At 35.9% G+C, this 21767-nt stretch overlaps 1 long non-coding RNA gene across 1 annotated transcript in view; it reads left to right on the top strand.

The window, feature by feature from the left end:
* Positions 1-682: 682 nt before the first annotated feature.
* The window catches only part of LOC135579041 (uncharacterized), a 30946-nt gene continuing 9861 nt past the window's right edge, over positions 683-21767 (top strand). The window contains exons 1-2 of the long non-coding RNA XR_010471307.1: positions 683-753; positions 5845-5931. This is a non-coding gene — a long non-coding RNA (uncharacterized LOC135579041). The remainder of the gene's footprint in view (positions 754-5844; positions 5932-21767) is intronic.

Raw genomic sequence — 21767 nt, 5'->3', positions numbered from 1 at the left:
AGGTTCCCTATGTAAAGTTCAACATCCGGTTACATTTTGGAATTAATATGCATGCAAAAAGTGTATCATTTTGTTTTGCTGGTCATTTTTAAAATGGCTATCAACTTCAATAACAGCTGAGACCACCTCAGATAAGCCCTTTAACTACAAATTTTTGTACTCTCTAGAGAAAAAAGAGTATATAAAGCTTTCTTAAATAGAGGCAAAACAGAGAAGATGGTGAAGAATTGTTATCCTGTTCTTTGTTTACACTGGAATTTACTGTAACATCAAGTATTCCACACCATTTCACGAAGCAGCACATTGGACTTGCTGATAGAATGTTTGATGCAAGCTGAAGAAATCTGCCTTTCTCACTTTGCAATTAGATAGGCAAAAACACAGCACTAATGATTGGTGAGCTGCTTCTGTTTGTCTCATCTTTCACTTTTAATTCTTAAGGACAGTTTTGTTATCTTTTGAGAATACTGACAGGCACAGGAAATGTAGTTGTCCAAGAAAAAAAAGGTACCTCAGTAACGGTATAATGTGTGATTTTAGTCGGGGCATTTAATATACAAAGCAGAATAGAAATTAAGTTTGATGAGATTAGGTTTGCAATCCTCAGACACTCCACTTGTGAGACTGACAAGACAATTCACTCTCTGTCATGAATTCTACAGCTTGTCTCCATGTGACTTAGAATTCTGCTGTGCAACTCCTGAAAAGACAGAACTGGAAGTATAAACAGATCTCATGGATTTTCTCATAATGGTAAGTTAACTTAAGTTTTTGAACAAAATTACATAATACAATAATGAAAATGCCATTGCCAGTCCTGTGGGCATTTGTTTGTTTGTTTGGGGTTTTGGTTGCAGGGTATTTGTTGTTTGGTTTGTTGCTTTATTTGTTTGTTGTTTGTTTTGTTTTTAACAATCCTGCTGCTCCAGCAGGAGTCAGTAAGAATGGCAGATGACACAGTCTATGAAAACAATAGACTTCAATCTTCTTCATGGGTTTATATACGTATGTGTGTGTGTGTACAAATAGTGAATATATAATGCACGCATTTATTATTTTTTCTCCTTTAATTGATATAAACAGACAAGAATTGGATCTTCTGTGCAAATTATGAGGGTTTTTGAAATAAATAATAAATTTCAAAGATTTTAAACAAAATTTGGAAGAAAATGCATTTCAGATCAGTGAAAAACTTTCTTTGTAGTTGCTACAACAGAAGATGTTTTGAAGTGAAAAGTTAAAGTAATATATTTTATGAAAAATCAAAATATTAACAAAATACTAATGTATCTGCAATTATTTATGTGTTATTAAAAAAACAACAGCAAAGAAAAAAACAGCTCTTGCTAAAATATACTTAATTCCTAACTTTCAGATTTCAGTAAAACAAGTCTTCTAAACAGAAAAAAAAAAAAAATTGCAGTCCATGAACTGTCAGTATTCTTTTCACCTAAGGAATATATAATGAATCAATCAAAATGAACTCGCAAAAGACAGAGAATCATGTTTCAGGACATAAAGCAAACTGTCGATTTTGTGTTTTGGGAGAGAATTGCTTTGTTCTGGTTATTTTTCATAAGTCTGTCTTTTACACCCAGGCAATCTGTATGAGACAACAGACTTCAGGGGAGGTAGCTGTTGCACTGCTGCTTAATTTTGCTACAGAAGAACCCTGGAAAGTAATGCCTCCTGCTGATATGTTCCTTCCTTCAGTGTCCCTGATTGAAACTATGTGCAAAGCATATTCTATGTAAGCTCCTCTGGGAACTTATGTGGAGGATTAGTGCTTATGATGCTCCACTTGGGCAGAAACACTTTTACCGACATGGCCTCAAAAACTTGTACAGAGGGGTAGACCATCCATATCTTCAGAACCATCAGAATGTGGGCTCTTAGACTTGAAGGTACAGTCCTAAGTCAGGAAACTTTCCAGATATTTTCAGGACTGGAGAGTTCTGCACCAGTGCACTGACCACTGCACTGACCTTTCAGTGAACTGTAAATAATACATTTGACCTTATGTAATCCAGTATAATAGGGTGAATTTTGCATTGAAGGAATAATTTTTAAATCTCTTCCCTTTGACTTACATGAGAAACCATGATTTACATGACCTTGTTATGCAGTTTATTCTTGTGAAGATATTTTCCCTCACTGTTTAAAATCAGCCAGTGTGTGTAACTGAAGAAACAAAGATTTTTCCATTATTTGGCTTAAACAGAGAAGTAAACCCTTCCATTGTTTTCTCCTTTTTTTTTTTTTTTTTTTTTTACTTTTTAAAGACAAGTTCATGAGTACAGAATTTGTCCAAAACAGTAGAAAACAGTATTTTCACTCATTCTTCCATCTTCAGTATTAAAAAAAAGTAGTTTTAATGTAGTCCTCTGGCAAAATCAGATCTAATTTAATTATTTCACTATACCTGTAACTATATCAGCCAGCCCTGCTTTTATTATTATTCCATTTTTATATTAAATATCTCTAGTTTTTTGAACAATGTCAAATTCTACTATAAATCTTCTAAAAGAATTTTGTCAAACTTTCCCTTATTCCTTTGACATATGCTTGAAAACTATATTTTTACAACTCTTCACTGGTAAGGATTTTCATATGGGGTCTTTTGTCTCAAAATCAGAAGCTGGTTCAAAAGAAAATGTGAACATGTTTTCAGCAATTCCTGATGGTTTGAGCAGCTAGTGACCTCTGGGTAAAGAGAATAAACAGCAGAGCTGAGAACAAAAGGAGTCCTCAGGCTACTATTAACTCACAGTAATAAGGCAGACATGATGTTCTGTGGTCAGTACAAGTCTCATTTGTAGATAAGCCATAAAGAAAAAGCATTCCATCACCAAAGAAATGGCAAAGGTCAAAGTATGATATGATTGTTTTTAACTAATCTTCCAGCGACAAATTTCTGAAACATGGAGTTCTTACATTTCTGAAATACATTTCAGGGTCTTTTTATATGGCATCTGACATTTTAAGATGTACATAGCACAGAAAAAGCCTTTTTGTAGATTTTAGAGGAAAGGGAGGTCTGAAGGGAAGAAGGTGTTAAGTTTCTTTCATAAAGTAGTCAAAGTAATGTTTACATCAAATCTTTACATTTTTTTGGTACCTAATCTTTTAGAAAATAAAAACTTTTACCAACTATAGCTTATTTCAGCAGGAACATGAAATTTACTTTGACGATTGATAGGAATATATAAAGTACCTCAAACAAAATTAAATTACGTCTGGTTATGTATGGTTCCTTATTTGGACTTGGTCCTTCAATGGTATTCCTGTTCTTATGTAAATTTTCACTTTTTTCCTCATAACTTCAGGACTTAAAATGTTATCCTTGAGAAAAGGAAGAAATAAATAAATTACATATGAAAAGCCCTCAATTTCCTTCCAATCAGAAGCTGATGGCTGAATATCTGAAAAAACAAACCACTGTTATTTTATTTATAGTTACATTTTTTTGTTGCAGCCCTATAGAACACAAGCCGTAAAGAGCCTTGGGCCAAGATATTATACATGCCTTGACTATTCTTATCCAGCAATCACAGGTATTCTCCCCACTTTTTAAAACCAGGATATGTTAATAAAGACTCCGTAGCTGAATCCTATTTCAGTGCTTTATTGTAAACCTCCAGAAAAAATGCTGTCCACCTTTGTGAATATGCAGACATTCATTAAGGAATATAAATAGAAGGACTACGGCAAGAATGGCCACTTATGATGTTTAATAGAAGTGGAATCTTGAAAAGGGAATGAAGTACCTTTCCATTGCACTTCTGAAAAACTCTATAAGGCCTTATGAACATGATTCACCACACCTTTTCATTGTAATTCAGAAATTATTCTGAGATAGGTGTCCAGATTCCCTCAGTAGATAGTGAAGAAAACTCTACCAAGAAGTAGAGTTGGTTTTTGTTTTTTTTTCCGTTTTAAAAAGAGTGTCAAAGGGAAGTGAGATGAGCCACAGGAGTTACTGTTTTGCAACATCAACTCACAGGAACAGCAGCTTGTGCCAAAAATCTGTCTACCATCAGTTTTAAAGTGAATACAAATGCTATCTTTTCTGAAATAACATGAAATAAGACCATAGCTAAGAAGAAAGTCCAGACATTGAATTAAATAAAAAGTTGGTATATGAATTGTAAAATCCTAAATTTGAAGTTGTCATAAGAGGTTTTCCAGGCCATGCTATTCCATCAATAATGTTTATTCTTTCTCAGAGCGTAAGAGACCTATTTTCATATAATTGTCAAAATTTCATTTTATTTTCTGCTGTTCTTCAATATTTGTTGGTGACCATCTCTCTCTTATTTCTCATAAGTCAGGGGCCTGATTCACAACCTGATTCATTTATTTTCATTGCTCAATTCTGTCAAGAAACTTAAGAAGAGATATTTAGGAAATCAACTGCAAGCTTCATATTCAAATACCTACCTTTTATGATCTCTCAGGCTATATTCTTACTGTCTAGACTACGTAGAACACTTCCTTTTAACAACTCCATACTAGTAATTATTTTATGATCAAACTTCTATGTTGCTATAGTTTGGCATGATGTTAACATTAATTTTGAGCTTGCAAGTTCTAGTTTGAAAAAATTCTAATACCTTTTACTCATCAAAGTGAATATTAATAATTCTACGGCTTCTAGACAGAATTTTTGTCTTTTGCAAAGCTAATCATTCCCCAAATGTCCAAAAATAATGAACTTGTTAAGTTACAAAGTCCTGGCCTCTCTCTCTTCTCCAAAGTTATATATTAAAAATATTAAAAAATTGATGTTAATTAATTCAAGTTCTTAATAATTCTGCCTGTCCAAAATAGCTGCTAATGCAAAAATTCTAAATAATTATGTTCCAAGGACATAATTACAACTCTAGTAGTAACTTTTACAGTATCAAGAAGGGCTTCATTTGACTTATTCTTTCCCCTCAGTACTTTTTTAATGTATAGTTTAAGAATTGCTAATGGTAAATTAAAACTAAAACCCTAAAAGCAGATTTTATGAGTTGGCAATTATCTGATTTGGCTGAAGCCTCCAGACAAATTTGACATATTCTTGTCTTTTAAAATCTATAAAGAGCACAGACTGTGCCAGAATAAACATCATAGCTTTACTTTGTTGTACAAAGAGAATGAAAGTTATTTTTTCCTATCTCACTCACTTCAGATAAATGTCTTTAAGGCTAACATGCTTTGGAATGAATTAAGGGATATTCTAAGTTGCATGTTGCCCTGTCAAGCAAGGAACTGTAGCACTAATAAAGACTAGAGGAAGGATAAACCTAAATCAGATGCCAAAACTTATTTAGCTTTGTCTCAAGCTATTCAGCTTCTGAAGGATGAGTCGAAAATGTAAGATAATGAGCCGAGCAAGAAAGACTGAAGAACCGCTTCCTTATGACATTCTTTCTCCTCTTCATTGTAACTGTAATAAACTTCTGAGCACTGCCTGAAATGTGGCTTTTAGCCCCAAGAACAATTTCAGCATAGCAAGATGCATTTCTCAGCCTCTGTGTTTCAGCAGTTGAGGATGATGCCTTGCATGAGAAAGCTGATTGATGGACTCAACATAGTCAGTCATATGGGTGGAGCTACTCAACAGGTTGCATGAGCCTTGTTCTGTGTTTCCCACCTTGGCTGCGTGTAAAGGCTGACAAACCTGGCATTACATAACCTAAGGAATTCAGAGGAAAATTTTCTGAGATAGGTACTATTAACCTGAGCTTTACAGAGGAGCTATTCCATGTCTTTTTAAATCAAGCACAGTAGAAACAGTCCCTAATGGCCCTATAGCATGGTAATCAAATTTCTTCATTAAAATGTATTTACCTACAGGCCAGGTCTCAAGACCTCAAACGTTATTGCAGAGATCTGCAGTATCACTTGACTTCTCAGAGGAGGGCTGCTACTTTGGAGGATAAGGTAACATTTACATAACAATGTTATACAACTCCACAGTCAAAAAAATCAACAACTCCTGACTGACAATGAGAAACAAGATGCAAGATCAAAAGAAGTGAAGTAGCAACACCATTTCAAACCAAGTACTGGATTGCAATGTGCCTTTTTCCCCCCTCCCTCAAAATACATATATAATTGGAGAAAAGGGGTTCTTGCCAGCCTATTTTGTGGTGTAGTTTACCTGAAATGATGACACTTTCGTAGTCTGGTAATGTTCATATGAAAATATACTTATTTAAAAAGTAAAAAAAAAAAAACCCTGCATATCGTATTTCCTATCTTAACTAAAGTGTAGATAAGTTTCTGGTTTTCTGTCCAATCTTAATCTTCATGTCACTTATTCTACATTAGAGTTTTCTTTGTGGTTTTGAGATTGATTACAGTTTGAAGAAAAAAAAATGCGGAATGTGCATGAGATATTTTATTCAAAAATCATTTCTCCTCTCTCCTGAAGTTGTTTCTCAGCCATAAGTGTTCTTCAGATGTGTACAAAACAAAAATCCAAATTATGGTCACAGTGAGTGTGTTGATCATCATGTGTTGATCTTTGCTCTCATCTTCCTGGTTGTCTCACTACTGACAGGAGAAATGCCTCAACCCTCGGTGCTTCTTGTGTTTGGCAGAGTGGTATGTGTGTTTCTATCTGAACTACGCAGTAATTTTTTCCTATTTCTGTTAGCAACAGCTCAACAACCGTAGGCAAAGAGCATTTACAGGCACTTTGCCTAGTGTCTGACTGCAGTGAAACAAGCTTCAGCTATGGCTTTTTGCTGGAGTTACACAAAGATATTGCACAAGAGGTAATTCAGTTCAGTGTGTAAACAGGGTGACGACAAGAATAGCAACGGAATAAAGCTATTACTTCATGGCTTCTCATTTACTCATTACTTACACTCCAGCAGGAAGATTTTTTGAAATTCTATACACTATTTCCTGCTCTTTTGATCTAAAAGGGGAAAATGATCTTCTCTGTTCAAAGAACCAATGCTTAAAAGAATATCGGAATGAACATTTTACAACTGTAAACTGTAAGCATGCAAATTACTGGGAGTAGTTACAGCCTTTGTTGGTGGAGGAAAAATGAGAACTTTGTTTAGCTGGAGGCACAGTGACTGATAAGCTATTCTGAAGGCTTACTGGGGTTTTTTATTTTGGCTTTGTTTTTTGGAGAGGGAGCTTTTTTTTGTTTGTTTGTTGTTTTTTTGTGTTTTTGGGGGGTTTTGTGTATGTTTTTTTTGTGTGTGTGTGCTTTTTTTTTGGGGGGGTAGTTGTTTTTTGTTGGTTGGTTGGTTGTGGTTTTTTGTTTGTTTTGGTTTTGTTCATTGTTTGTTTTTAATCTAAATCAAGCTCAATATGCAGTGGATTTTATTAGTTTGCAATAAAGTCACACATCTCTCACAAATAATTTCTGTGAGCCACTCATTGATGTGCATTATATATTTTCATTTCTTCCTGATCATCTCATTTTAGTGTCTGCTTTCAGTTTTGTTTGACAAGTGTATTCTCATTTATTTTTATAGACATAGAGGTCCTTTTTCAAATGATACTGAGTTTGCAATGAAGTAGTATTTTATCCAGGACAAATGGGTGAGATCACTAAAGATCACAGATGCCTTGAAAACACAGATAATTTTCTCCTAAGTTATCTTCTCAAAAATCAAAAATGTAATCCACTTTTATTCCTGCCCTCACTTGTCCAAGAGAATGAAAACACTGACATCTGTCAGCCCTTGATGTTTCATAAACTTACTAGCTCTTACCCTGTTGATCTGAAAGTTCTCCAGTTCTTTCATACCTATCTAGATGAAGTTGTCTGTCTCTCAGCTGAACCATAAAAAGATCCATAAAGTAAACAGAACATTGCATACCTCTGTTGTGAAACAGAGATGATATACTCTCGAAAGTACTCAGATGCATCCTTTTAAAAATGAGGTAACTGAGAGAAAAGTAAATTATGCCCACTTTGTACATGAAGTTTACAGCTATGACATTTGGCCAGGAATAAGGGATCTTAAATCTATGCCTTCTCCAATATATATGGATTACATACAAAATTTTTCAGTTTTACAAGAGTCTTTAGCATCTAAACTACTGATTAAGTATTAAATATGATATGTAGGGTACTCTGCATCCTACCTGTTCAATACTGTTATGGAGAAAGAAGTGTAATTTCACAAAGTCACTGGGAGTTTGAGAGAGACCAGGATGTATGTTTTTGTGTTCTGCAGAGAACAGAGTTCTGGTTGCTTCTTGCAGTTTTATCTCTGTTTTGTTGTGGTTTTGTTTGTTTGTTTTCTCTTGTTTAATTGGTGGGGGGGAGGGTTAATTATTATAATTATTTATTAATTGCTGATTTAATATAATATGTTGTTACCTAGGTTTCTTGTTAGCTACTTCTCACTGACTTCTTGTGCTGCATGAGATTTAGTTGAAGATTCACACTTGTATCTTTAGGTAAAATACCTCTGTTCCCCTGTGCACTATAGTGTGTCTAGTGCATGATTTTTCTCCTTTTGCTGTACTTTATCCATTGCAACAGATGACTTAGGAATTCCAAACTTCTAGTTTGAATCAAGTTTGGGGGAGTTCATTGATTGTTTCACTTGTTGGCATGAATAAGATTATTAAATACTTCCTAATGAAAATGCTGCAAATAGAACAATGCCAAGTTTCTGGTACAATAAAAATAGGGAAATGCATATGTTCCTGCTTTTGGAAAGTATGCTAATGGCTTGGCTTCTCTTGTACAATAATTTAGCACCATTAGTCCTCAAAAAGCCTTTATCTGGTAATCACAGTTCTAACTGTTTGCTTTGCTCATCAAGTATTGGTAAATAGATCCATTCTTTACACAGTGTAATGGAGGTATGTCTCCTGACCAAAGTCAGTTGCCACATGTATCAGGGACAAATCCAAAGACTTGAGCACCACAATAGTTTTCTGCAGAGTCAAAGCATTAGCTTAACTTCAGTAGTGTAGGAGGAAGAGGAGAAAATAAAAATTGAGGAGCAAGGAAACTGAAGCAACTGCTCAGTCTTTTCTAAGTTGTTGACATACATTCTGCTCTTGTCAGTGTCTGGGGCTGCCGCCCACCCACAGTCCTCAGCTGCTTGGCAAGGCAAATTGCAGCATGCACTGTAATGGCTGATAGCAACATCAGCATCTCTGGCTGCTGCTTCTCAGTGCAGGGTTTGGTAATAATCGTCTTTCATCTGATGGAACATCGATTAGGATCTCTGCCCTCCAGCCAACTGCCAACTTTCCCAAACCTATTGGGAAATGCCTTATCTGTAAGACATCTAATACTGTCAGTTTTGGTTAATGAGCCATCAGATTCAGAAATTACTGATGTGAGACAGATAGATGACATGAAAATGTACAGTGTTTGCATAAAACAAACCTATTTAGAAAAGGAGGTTAATACAAAGTAAAAAATAAGGTAAAATAAATCAAATAAATATATATATATATATATAAAATCTGAAACTAGTGAAATGAGAGAAGCAGAAATACCACAAAGGAAGAAAAAAAACTTGAACACAGATAAGTGAAAAAGAGATATTAAAAGAAAGAAAAAGAAATAAAGAATTTAAAGCAGGAAAGGGAAGTAGAATAGAAATAAAAATAGACAGCAAAAGAAGGTAAAAAGAGATTGTGGGCTACAATAAGGATTATATATATATATATATATAATACAAAAAGACCAAAAAGTTTTCAGAATTAAATGGAGGCAAAAATAAGACAAAGGTGTGAGCTAAAACTGGAGATGGACTGTTAATTTTACTTGCATAGCACTTTATTTTGCTTGTGCCAGGTTAAGGATTTCCAGAAAAGCTTCCCTTATTGTTGGAGTGCCCAGCTTTCCTGGATTTCTTCACTGTCTCAATCTACCTACAACATTAATCTTTCAGATTCTTAACTATGCACTCTTAAAGTCTTTAATTCTCTATTACTGCAGTACCTGTGAGCTATAAGATTCTTTTTTTTTTTTTTTTTTTTTTATAAAAAGGTATCAAACATATCAACTTGCTTTACACAAACTTGATCAAAACATACAAATAAATTAAGCTGGCCTAGGATCCAGTCTGGAGCTCATTGATCCCCAGTTTCAGAGACCTACTTTTTTATTTACTTATTTAGTTACTTACCTGATAGACTATACTTTGTGGAAGGCCTTTTTCATTAAAATTTACATCCTCCTGATTTTGAGGCTGAATCTGTAAGTTTGTGTCATCCTTAGAATCATCCACCTAATCATAATGTCACCTTCTAGTCTCAAAAATCTTGAATTTTTGTTGTAGTGCAGCACAAAAGGTAAAATAATTCCATTTCTCCCACCTTTGCTTCCTTATAATGTTTTAAAAGGAATATTCCTAGGAGATAAATTTATAGACAAAGACCAATGATGAGTAAGCTTACTTCTAATTGTGTTTTTGATAAATACCATGTGATATCATCCCTTTGGTCAGTTGTGGTCAGCTGTCCTGACTGTGTTCCCTCCCAGCTTCTTGTGCACACCAGACCATTCACTGGTGAGGTGGTGAGAGAAGCAGAAAAGACCTTGAGTCTGGGTAAGCACTGTTTAGCAATAATGAAAACATCCCAATATTATCAATGCTGGTTTTAGCACAAATCCAAAACATAGCCTCATACTAGCTACCATCAAGAAAATTAACTACCCCGAGTAAAACTAACACACTGCTCTAAGATAGATCTAAGGTAGTGCAGGCTGATCTGTATGGAGCTCAACAGAAGAAGAAATATTAGCGATTCTCTAAATGGACTTAACATTTTAATGACATTTAGTCAAGTATTGGGTTATAATTTGCATTATAGCAGCTTTAGCCTTAAAATTTAATTCTTCAGGGGCATAATTACAAGTAGTGATGTGGAAATGCATCAGTCTGGCATTTTGTGACATGCTGGGGTACTATAAATTTTATACCTAATGCAGGACTATTTCTTGCAAAGATGTCCTTCTCCTTCTCCCCACAATAAAGCTGTTAAGCAGGATAAAGTATGTCAATCTATTAAGCCAGGATGTGTAATCTGTTTTCACTTACTCTTTATAAATAGTTCAGCAAGAGGGGTGGAGAACAGTGTTTACTGGAGAAAACTCAGCTGGCATGTTGCCCCTATGAAACGTCAAGGCTATTTGGGCTGAAGGACCTTTACTGTGTGAGGAAATCGGAGGCAGTTCTTTGAAAGAGGGTTGACAGAGCGCTACCAATGAATCAAATGTGAAACATGAAACATTTATCTGAAAACTTCAGAGAACCTTCACTTCTCCTTAGTTCTGTATGACCAGTGGTGAAATATATTTCTGTAAAATTATTCTTTTCAGCCTTCTCAGTGTGTAGTCTCTGCTTCAGTATTCAAGGGTAGCCTTGTAATTTAAGGTATCTAGGACAAGATTTTGTTTAAGACTTCTGCATTACCAATGGTGGTACATTTTTCTTTAACTTTAGTTTCATGTTTTAGCTTTATAAGTCTGTATGTATGACTTTGTTTTATGAAACCTTTGTCAAGAAGGCATTTGGAAAGAAAAAAAGAAAATAAATTATTGTTGTTGTTGCTAACATAGCAAAGATTATACTGAAACAGAAGATTGACTGAGGTACAGATTTTGCAATCACACAGAAAGTCCCTTCTCTGAAGGAAAACAAAATCTGAACATGAAATAAAAAACATTATAGTCGCCTTACTGTTTGAAAAGTACATCTAAGTGGCATAATGACAAAGATCACAGCAAGGGAGTTCAGTCATTGTACCTTGCTAACATTACTACACTGTTTTTGGGACTTGAACCTGTAACACTGACATACCCTCAATGTTATCTCAGCCAACAAATCTGTAGCAGAGTGAGATTTAAATCTAGATATCCTGAAGTCTAGTTTAGAGTCAGACCAGAAAACAAACACTCTTCCCCTTGAAGGAGTAAGATTCATCACACCTGAATTTAGAAATCTGCAGTGAAGATTAGATGCAAGTAGCTATTCTGTAATCTCCTTAGTCACTAGAAATGGCACTTTTAGGATCTTTGTCTTCTGACCTATTTCAAACATCTGTTTCCAGATGCAATTATATGAGTTCAAGAGGTATTTCTTCTCCAGTGTTTGTGCCAGGATAGACACCTGTCGACTTCAGGACACCTAGATGTAAGGTTACACTGAAGTGTCGATGCCTAAATTTTAATTTCGGTCAGTGATAATCTAATCAGAACTGCCAACAGTATTGCATTGAAGTCATTCAGTTGACTAGGTTAAGGTTTTTCTTTAAAGATAAAATGTATAAATCTGGACTTCCTTGAGAATAATGGATCCTGGATCTCATAATATTAAATACTAACAACTTGCATACAAAGATAAAACTTTATTGATTTTGGTGCTGACACCCAGTGGAAGATTTGAAAGCAATTTGGGTCATAGGTTTAAGTCAAACAGACATCAAAAACTCAGACAGATATTCAGAAAAGATTGCATTTGATAAGGCAAAATGCAAATTTTTTATACTTAATGTTAATTGGGTGAAAAAAACACAAGGCAACATTAATGGATAAGCAGTAAAAATGAGCAAGGAAACTGTGAGTCCCAGTGAATAATAATTCGAATGTTCTCCACGTTGGAAAGCAGTAAGTCATCAACTCCAGTATCGTATTTAATTTTGGAACAGACACAATTCAAGGATACAGGCCAATTGAACTCAATGAGAGGAAAAAAAATGATCAGAGATCTGGAAAACTTGATGTATACAGAATGGATTAAGGAGCAGGGAATATTTAGTTTAGAGAAATGGAGACTCTAGATATGAAGGCTTGATGCATAGAAGAAGAGAATAATCTGTTCTCCAAACCTATGCCAGACAGCACAAAGAAGAATACATTAAATTACTGTGAATGAGAGAGAGATACAGAACACTTTGCCGAAGGAAATGTAAGGAAGCACTGGATTTGATTACTTGGAAACTCTCAAATTTCTCTCACAAGTAGTCTTTAGAAACAGTCTAGACAAGCATATGTACTGAGTGAACTTGGTGAATGTGATTTTTGCTTCTAGGCTGCAGCAAGGGGTAAATGAATTCCCATGGTCCTTTTCAGATTTCTTAAATGATTTTTTGTGGTGTTCTTAAGACTGCCACTCTTTTGAAATATTTGAACTAGTTTGAAATAACCATAAAAAATGATTTTTTATTTTTCTTTTTTTTTTTACTATCATAAATCTGTCAGGTCATAAAAATTATCCTCATAAAATTTTCTGATATACTTGAAAGTACTAATTCCAGTTAAATAAACATAGCCTGTGTTTATTTTTAGACTCTTCAAATACTATTTCCTCTCTAGTGAATACTTTCATTCATTACCAAAGTTTTCTAAATATTAGGAGGACTGAATAAGTATTAGCAGTCTTTGACATCAGCAAGAGCTGGATGTTTTCCAGGCTTTCACCTCTGTTGAAAGTGATAAGTAAACTTTTAATGTCTTCTTTTATTTTTTGGATCTATCACCCTATTTGACAGAAGAGAGGCAAGTTCTGTCCAACTATCAGTCCAGAACAGTAGGATAACATTTCTTTGGAAAATTGTGGCTTGTGCTGTCCCAAGAGCACAGCAAAATGGGTGTAATTATTTATGAATGAACTAAAAGAGGAATTTTGGAAATGAATAGCAATGCTCCTTATGTAGGGAACACAGATTATTTTCAAATATAAACAGAATACTAGGGAGACTTGGAAACAATTACTAATATGCAGAGAAAAGTCCCATCAGAGTTCCAGACCCGAGCGGACGGAGGAAGAAATGCGGCCGACCCAATATGAGTGATAAAGCATACTTCAACTTTATTGCCCGAGATAGCGTGCATTTATACCAAATACCATAATTATGCATACTTGTCTCTATCTAATAGGCTAAGCACATTTACTTACTCCACCTACTTGGGTTTAGCTAGCTATGCGCATCCCACATTCTTCTGACTCTTATCTCTTCAAAAATATCCTAACCCTGCCTTAGTTAGTACTTTTCCGTTCCCCCCTTTCCCACGGCCTAATAGACAAGCTAACTAAGGCCTACTTATGTCAACTAAAATGGGCTCTGCTCGTACAGTTGCTTGGTGGACTCATGTCTGTGCTCCTTGAGCCAATCCCCGACATCTCCCCCTTTTTCTTTTTTTTAATGAGCAGAGCCTGCCCAAGTGTCTGCTCTAAAATCTTCTTAATACATGATATAGCACAACTGAAGCATATTAATGCAACTACTACTATGATTAAGATAGCCAGAGCACTCTGCAAAAGCCATTTTACCCATCCTCCTAGTCCAAACCAGTTCATGAGGCCGTCTAAGCCAAAGAGGCCCACATCCTCTCTGATCTTCTGTGAATGGTCCGTAAGTTGTTTAATCTCCTCGTGGATGGATCTCGACTTATTCTGTAAATCCATAAAAGTGTTTTTCTCGTCTTGCTCTTTTGTGATCTATTATCATAGATACATTGGACGTTAAGAGAGTTAATAGTCCCAAAATACACAGTCCTCCAACAGCGTTAGAAGGAATTCCTGGTCAGGCTCTATCTTCACAGATCAAGAATACACCATACAGGAGGTTTTAGGGTCGCTGTCAATGATATCCCTTGCATTCTTCTGTGAAGCATTACACCGTCGAGTTTCATTTCTGTAGTCACCAAGAGTAGCATTAACATTTTGTAGTTTTGTCCATTCATGTTCTTGTATACTGTTCTGACACTTTTCACAAACCGGCTGAATACAAGCATCCATGGGCATAGATGCCAGCAATTCCAGTTCCTGTGGTTCGATGTCTGCTTCCAGGTGGCAATTAATCCAAAGTGCCGTGTTAGTATTATTACAGTTCGTTGCAATGCCTCTGCATCAACCACTATTTGAAACAGTTGTGTGATGCTGCTGTAGTCATCAAGGAAGACACCAACCAAGCATGTGTGGAACGCCCTTTCCAGAGACATCGCAGCCAGGCACATAGATGGTCAGTCATGTTGGCCAAAGTAATCCACATGCTAGTCCCTGTCTGCGCAGGCATCCAAAACACAGCAGCTGCAACAATCACTGTCAGGAAGACAACACAGGTCCCACGCCTCGCGCCGGCAACCACCGCAGCTCCCGATCTGCAAAAACACAAGAACAACCTCTCCCCCAGGTTATCAACCGGTGCGGCCCCCTCCACTGAACGCCAACCAGTGACCCGACCACAACCAATGCAGGCCCCCTCCGACCCAGCATGGCTCCGGGTCACAGTCACAAAGCGTTTTATCACAGGGCAAACCCAGGCTGCACCACTTAGATACAAGTGACTCACCACACACAACCCCCCTGACAATTCCCCTTTTTGTTTAAAAAACAAAACAAAACAAAACAAACAAAACAAAACAAAAACACGGTCCAGAATCAGATACGTGCGTTGGATCTTGACTACATACTCAAAATCGCAAATCAAATTCAGAGGTTCCTTAAATTTCGCAAATGGTACATATATGACAAAAGGATCATGGCCTTAAATTCATTCCCTGCATTTTCTTGATCAGAGTGACAATTGGTATATTAGTCTGTTAGCATTCTCATCATACTGTCCCACAATAGCCACAGGTTGTTTCATAGACAAATCTGTAAGTCCAATCAAATGCAGTCATCCTGTAAAGTTGTCATAAATTCATTCCTCAAAGTTTCTAACTCCATTTTGGCTGTCATATTTATTGGATATTGTTTTCCCTTACCGGATCGAAGTCTTGTTTCAGATTTCTCAGTGTAGTATTTGCTTTATCAAAAACATTGGCTGCTAAGTTCCTTGAAGATTTCTCACTTGCACAAGCAGATCTGCACCATCCAAGCACCTTCTTGTAGGATATGCAACTAAACAGAATTCTCAGAAAACGTTATTTGAGCTTACAATTTACTTAACAAATCCTGACCCAAGAGAGGTATAGGACTTTTGGGCAAATACAAGAATTCATGTATTAAAACTTTGTTCCAAATCTGGCATTCCATTTGTCTCAAAAAACGGCCTTTCTTTCGTTGTCTCTAGCATGGTGAATTTACTAAGAAGTCTCGTACAATTAATTACCATAGGATAAGTCCATCAACAAATTTTTGGTTTAATTGTCCAGTTTAATTAAAACTATGGGTCTGCTCAGGATGCCTTTAAACTTCACCCTCGGACGGCTCCATTCTATTACATCGCTGCAGTGGGGGGAGAGAGAACCCCCCTTTCTCTGCTTTAAAAGCAGGCAGCCAGGTTTTTCCAGTTGTTTTTTCTTTCTGTGCAGTGTAGATATAACCAAGGTCACGCAGCTGGCACACTGGCTGGTACGAAGTAGGAGGCTCTGGGAAACTTCTCAGTTACAATGAGCTACACACAGGCCTGGGATATTTTGCTCTTTTGTTTTCCCATTTCATTCCAGCCATAATACACTTTATATGCAATTTCAAGTAGCTCAGCAATAGTCACATTCCTTAGCTCCATTTACCTTTTACAATTTAGAGATGTCAAAAAACAGTATAAACCAGTATAATAAACATAAATCCATTATTCTATTGTCCTAGATCCAAATCAGTTCACATTCCAGCAACCTTTAAATACAACTTCATAACTTCATACAATACCCCAAGTTCACATCTATCATAGTATTTTAACAATTTAAATGCTTTTCTAACAATATAAGCGATTACTTTAATGTGTAAGGATGCATCCTAAGGGGGAGCAAGGTGGAATTTTAGCAGTGGAACCGGTTCCCATTGTAATTATCTCCCCAAACAAGATTCTTTTGGTACCGAATATGAATATACAAACTAAAATACTGAGCTCAGATACGAAAACCATATACCAAGTTCAAATAAGCAGATGGATCACACACCAATTTAAGACAATATTTCAATTTTTTGCATTGCACCTTGAACCGCTTACTGCTCAGCCAGGTGGAGATACCTCTGGGTCTCCCTGACAAAATGGGTCAGTGCGCGCTGGAGGCCCATTTGGCATTCCCCCCCCGCAGCAAGCTGGACTGGGCAAGGCCTTTTTTTTTTTTTTTTTTTTTTTTTTTTTTTATAGTGTCTCATCTGGTGCGCTACAACTGTTATTCTAAAACCATGATTCTTCACTTGATGTGCATACAAAAAGGCCAAATTTAGTGCACCGAGATGAGAGACAGCCTGTCACAGAGTTGCGCAAGTCTGGATATTGGAATAAAGCTAGTACGCTAGAAAAAAAAAAAAAAAAAAATATAACAGCTACTACACATAAAATCTTAACATCACGTTCACGCAGTAAGGAGCTAAATTACTCATGATCTTTTATACTATCACAAAACGCACCTTTTGAGTCAACCGATTCTCATGATTTAACAGTCTGTGAACTTACTCTACCATATAACAAAGACCTACCAAAATTGCAACATGCTTAAACAGATACCCACAAAGAAAACAGGCTAATAAGGAAAACATTGTGCAGACTTCGGCAAGTTTACTGTGACCTGTGTGTTATCAGTTAACTCTCTCTCAGCTGTCTGAAATGATTTAATGATCTCTTGTAGGGATTTATTTTGTCTTACTTTTCTCACCCTAAAACCAACATTAATTGCAACAAGGTGTTATACTTCAAGATTCTATTCCCCGGACACTTTTCCCAATCATTTAACTTATACAGCAGCCACCATTAATTACAATATTTTACAAGATCTTCTTTCCTCATATTTCCAAGTGCTTCCCTATGTTTTGAAACACCTCCCAATACCGATTTTTTATGAACACGACTGAAAACAGTAATTTCTGACCCCACGGAAAAGCACAGGGCTGCTTGCAGCGTGAGTGGGAAAAGTGGAGAGAAAGTTTTACGGTGCACTTATACCACAAAGAAACAATTCTAACAACAACCAGTAAAACAATTAACTCACATTCCTGACAAGCTGCTTGACTTTCAGAGAGGCAATAAACAGCAGCACATAATATGCACTGTAAAACTCGCAAATAACATGTTGATAGCAAACTTTAGCATTCTCTACTGCCAATTCCAAAACCAGTGCTTCCTTAACTTCTAAGTTTTATACCCTGAGTCCCCAGAAGCACCCCCTTTCCCGTCACGATTATCATGACCACATTGCCGACTGTCAGATTCACTTGCTGTTAACTGATCTAATCTGTCACACAGTTCTGTTGTCCAGTTCTATTTTCAGTGACTTCTTCTGTTCTCTCGTGGAAGTTAGAGGGTTAAAATGCAGGAAAAGCAGATTGGTAAAATTGGTAAAAGGAACTGATAGTACACTTGTTTACGACTTTAGCATTCTCAGCTTTCACAGGTTCTTTGAGTAAGTTGTCTGACACCAATCCTCTGGACTTGCTGTTCTCACCCAAAGTTCAAGTTTTGAGTCACTAATGCTCGTAACAGTCTTTTCAGGTTTTAATTGCTTCACTGTAGTATTTATCAGTTTCCAGATGGTTACAAGGCCGAGAATATATCTTTCGCGGTGACTAATTGCCTTCCACAACACAGTTCCCATCTTTTTCCAAGTCTCTATTCGAAAAACTCCTGACAGGTCAGCAGGATACCTATTGCCTCTGCACCAAGTTAATAGTCTTTTAAGGTTCTTCGCTGATAACGCAGATATGCCCGTTTCCATCGGCGGAGCGGAAGGCTCCATTTTGCCGAGTTTCTGTGAAGCTACCGCGGCTAAATTCTTTTTCACTTTATGACGCTTAATATTATTAATTACTTCCCTCCACGGTTTCATCAGTTTCTTAGCTGTTTTATCCTCGTCTATGACCATATCCCACAACACGTCCCCTAATTTCCTCCACTCTCCTTCATCAAACAATAAATCAGGATCCTGAAAACACCCCTTAGTTTTCCCCGTTGCTACTAGACCAGCTAGCTGCTTAACGCAACTATAATCAACCCCCCGCTTTTCTAAAAAGCTTTGTAATAAATCTAGGGCTACTTCTAAATCCATTTCTCTGTTATTCATCATTTTAACCCGTTTCTCCGTTATTCATCACTTTTAATCCGTTTCTCTGTTATCTATCACTTTTAATCCGTTTCTCTATTATCTATCACTTTTAATCCGTTTCTCTGTTATCTATCTCTTCGTTATTCATCATTTTTAATCTATTTCCCCGTTATTCATCATTATAGTACGGTACCTCTTGCTAAATTAAGAGACCTCTTGCAGCCCTTGTTTCCTGTAGCCCAGCACTGGCGAACTTCAGTCGGTTCAGGCTTCGGAGACGACACACCGCAGCACAGTGTTCGGTCGCTCTTGCCCGCCGGTCGCTGCTCTCCCGGCGCCTTTTGCTTCTATCCGCCGCTTCGGATCGCCGGTTCGGGCGCCAATTGCAGAGAAAAGTCCCATCAGAGTTCCAGACCCGAGCGGACGGAGGAAGAAATGCGGCCGACCCAATATGAGTGATAAAGCATACTTCAACTTTATTGCCCGAGATGGCGTGCATTTATACCAAATACCATAATTATGCATACTTGTCTCTATCTAATAGGCTAAGCACATTTACTTACTCCACCTACTTGGGTTTAGCTAGCTATGCGCATCCCACATTCTTCTGACTCTTATCTCTTCAAAAATATCCTAACCCTGCCTTAGTTAGTACTTTTCCGTTCCCCCCTTTCCCACGGCCTAATAGACAAGCTAACTAAGGCCTACTTATGTCAACTAAAATGGGCTCTGCTCGTACAGTTGCTTGGTGGACTCATGTCTGTGCTCCTTGAGCCAATCCCCGACACTAATATAATTTTTATGGTGTAAATATACTGGTACTAGGAAAACGCTATATTTATTCTGTGTCCAAATAAAGACTGAATCAGTATGTGTACACCATCCATGCCAGCAGCAACTTAAAGGAATAAGATTTGGGTTTGTTTTAATTTTTACATTAGATGTTTATACTGAATTTTCCTGGCTTTAAGAATAACTGTTAATAAAACTTTTCTGTGTGAGATCTAAACACACCAAAATTGGTAACCCAAAACTTCTGTTCTGACTATTTGAGATTTTCCTTTAATTTTTAAAGGGGAAAAATACAATAGAAACAATATCTCCTTTTTTTTTTTTTTTTTTTTTACAGATGTATATAACATATATATAAATTAACACTGTATTTTATCACTTCTGGGAAAACAAAACAAAACAAAACAAAACAAAAACAAAAACAAAACCCTAAGCAATAAATGTTTCTGTTGAGAAAAAAACACTCTGTTGTTTGTATTTTTTTTCCAAAAGTCAGCTATGAAATATTATTGAAGCAAAAGAAATATAACAGCCCATTAAACACCAAATGCAAATGATATTGTATCTCTTTTATTAAAAAAAAAAATAATATATATATATATATATATAATCTTGGAAATTCTGAAAAGACAAAATAGATAAGCTTATATTTATACACATAATGATATTTAGATATTATGTTATCTCACTAGAAAGCAGAATAAAAAACATCACAGAAAGAAAACACTAGTCGTAATTCCTACATTTATTTTATTTTACACATGGGTTTGAGCAATATCATTTCCTTTTCTACTTGTAAGAGCTTTATTTATGCTTCATGAAGAATCCCTGCTGAAACCACTGGTCTACCACTTCTGTGAAAATTCCTATTTTTGGACAAGAGCTAAAGGAAAAATACGGAAAAAAAAAAAAAAAAAGTCTTTCTTGAAGTAAAATGGGAAAGTTATTGATTTTCAGGATTCTTTAGTACTATTATTTGGTGTTCCTGAAGGACTTCTTTAGCATGAATATGTGATCTTAGATTTTGATTTTTAAATAGTGAACTTGTTACATAAAACATGAAAAAATCTGGAAAAGCATTTGGTTTCTTTAAATTTTCAAGAAAAAAAATAGAGGTAAGTCAAAGAGTTGTGTTGTGTCCTAGGTTTTAACAAACTGAAAAATAAAATATTTTTGGCATCGGTATTACTTCTTGGGGGTTTGTTTGTTTGTTTTTGTTGTTGTTGTTTGTTTGTTTAAATTATTTAAGGGATCAGACAGAGAAGGGACCAAGAAAAGACAGAATTATGCCGATCATTTATGTTCAGCTTTATTTACTGTTAATCACTGCTTTTTGTACCTTTCAAGAATTCTTGAAATATGAATGAAAGAAAAATATGTCTTAAAGCCTACAGGATTATGAAGTGATATAGCATATGGAATAAGCTTAAATGATGACTGTGATACACCTAGAAATACTAAGTGTTTTCAGATGAGCTGGTATCAGACACTTGAGTTTCTTTTTATTGATTTAATTAAGACAGCAAATAAAATGTAAACATTAAAGAAAAAAAAGTTGAACATTTGTACTAAGGAAAGAGTGCAAGCTCTTAAGTAATACAGAGGATTGTTATATCTGATTGAAATAATGTATCTTTGGTTGAAAGTTCTTTATTATTATTAATTTAATTAAGAATGCAAAGAAACACAGCAAATGTAGCTAGTTTATTAGGCTCATGATAATTATAACAGTTTGCAGCTTCCATGAAGCCCAGCTGACTAATGGATGGCTAGCAATTTGTGTTTCTGGCATATTTGTACTTTATCCCCCTGTTATTTAATAATCATTAAATACCTTAAGTGTTTTTTTAAGGAAATTTTTAAATAATTTACACTGAGTTTACTAACAGCATTAGTCATTCAGCTATTCTGGAGTAGATGGAAAGACACTTAAGCAAGTACACTTTAATTCTTAATGACTTTCACAGGTTCCTGATTTTCTTTCAGTCTGAGCTCATATAACACAGTAATAACAGAAGTATTGATTTAACAGTTATATCATGCTTCACAG

Source organism: Columba livia, chromosome 1, assembly GCF_036013475.1.
Source record: "Columba livia isolate bColLiv1 breed racing homer chromosome 1, bColLiv1.pat.W.v2, whole genome shotgun sequence".
Taxonomy (NCBI): domain Eukaryota; kingdom Metazoa; phylum Chordata; class Aves; order Columbiformes; family Columbidae; genus Columba; species Columba livia.
Note: the sequence above shows the minus strand (reverse complement) of the source record. Positions and strands in the feature narration are given on the sequence as shown.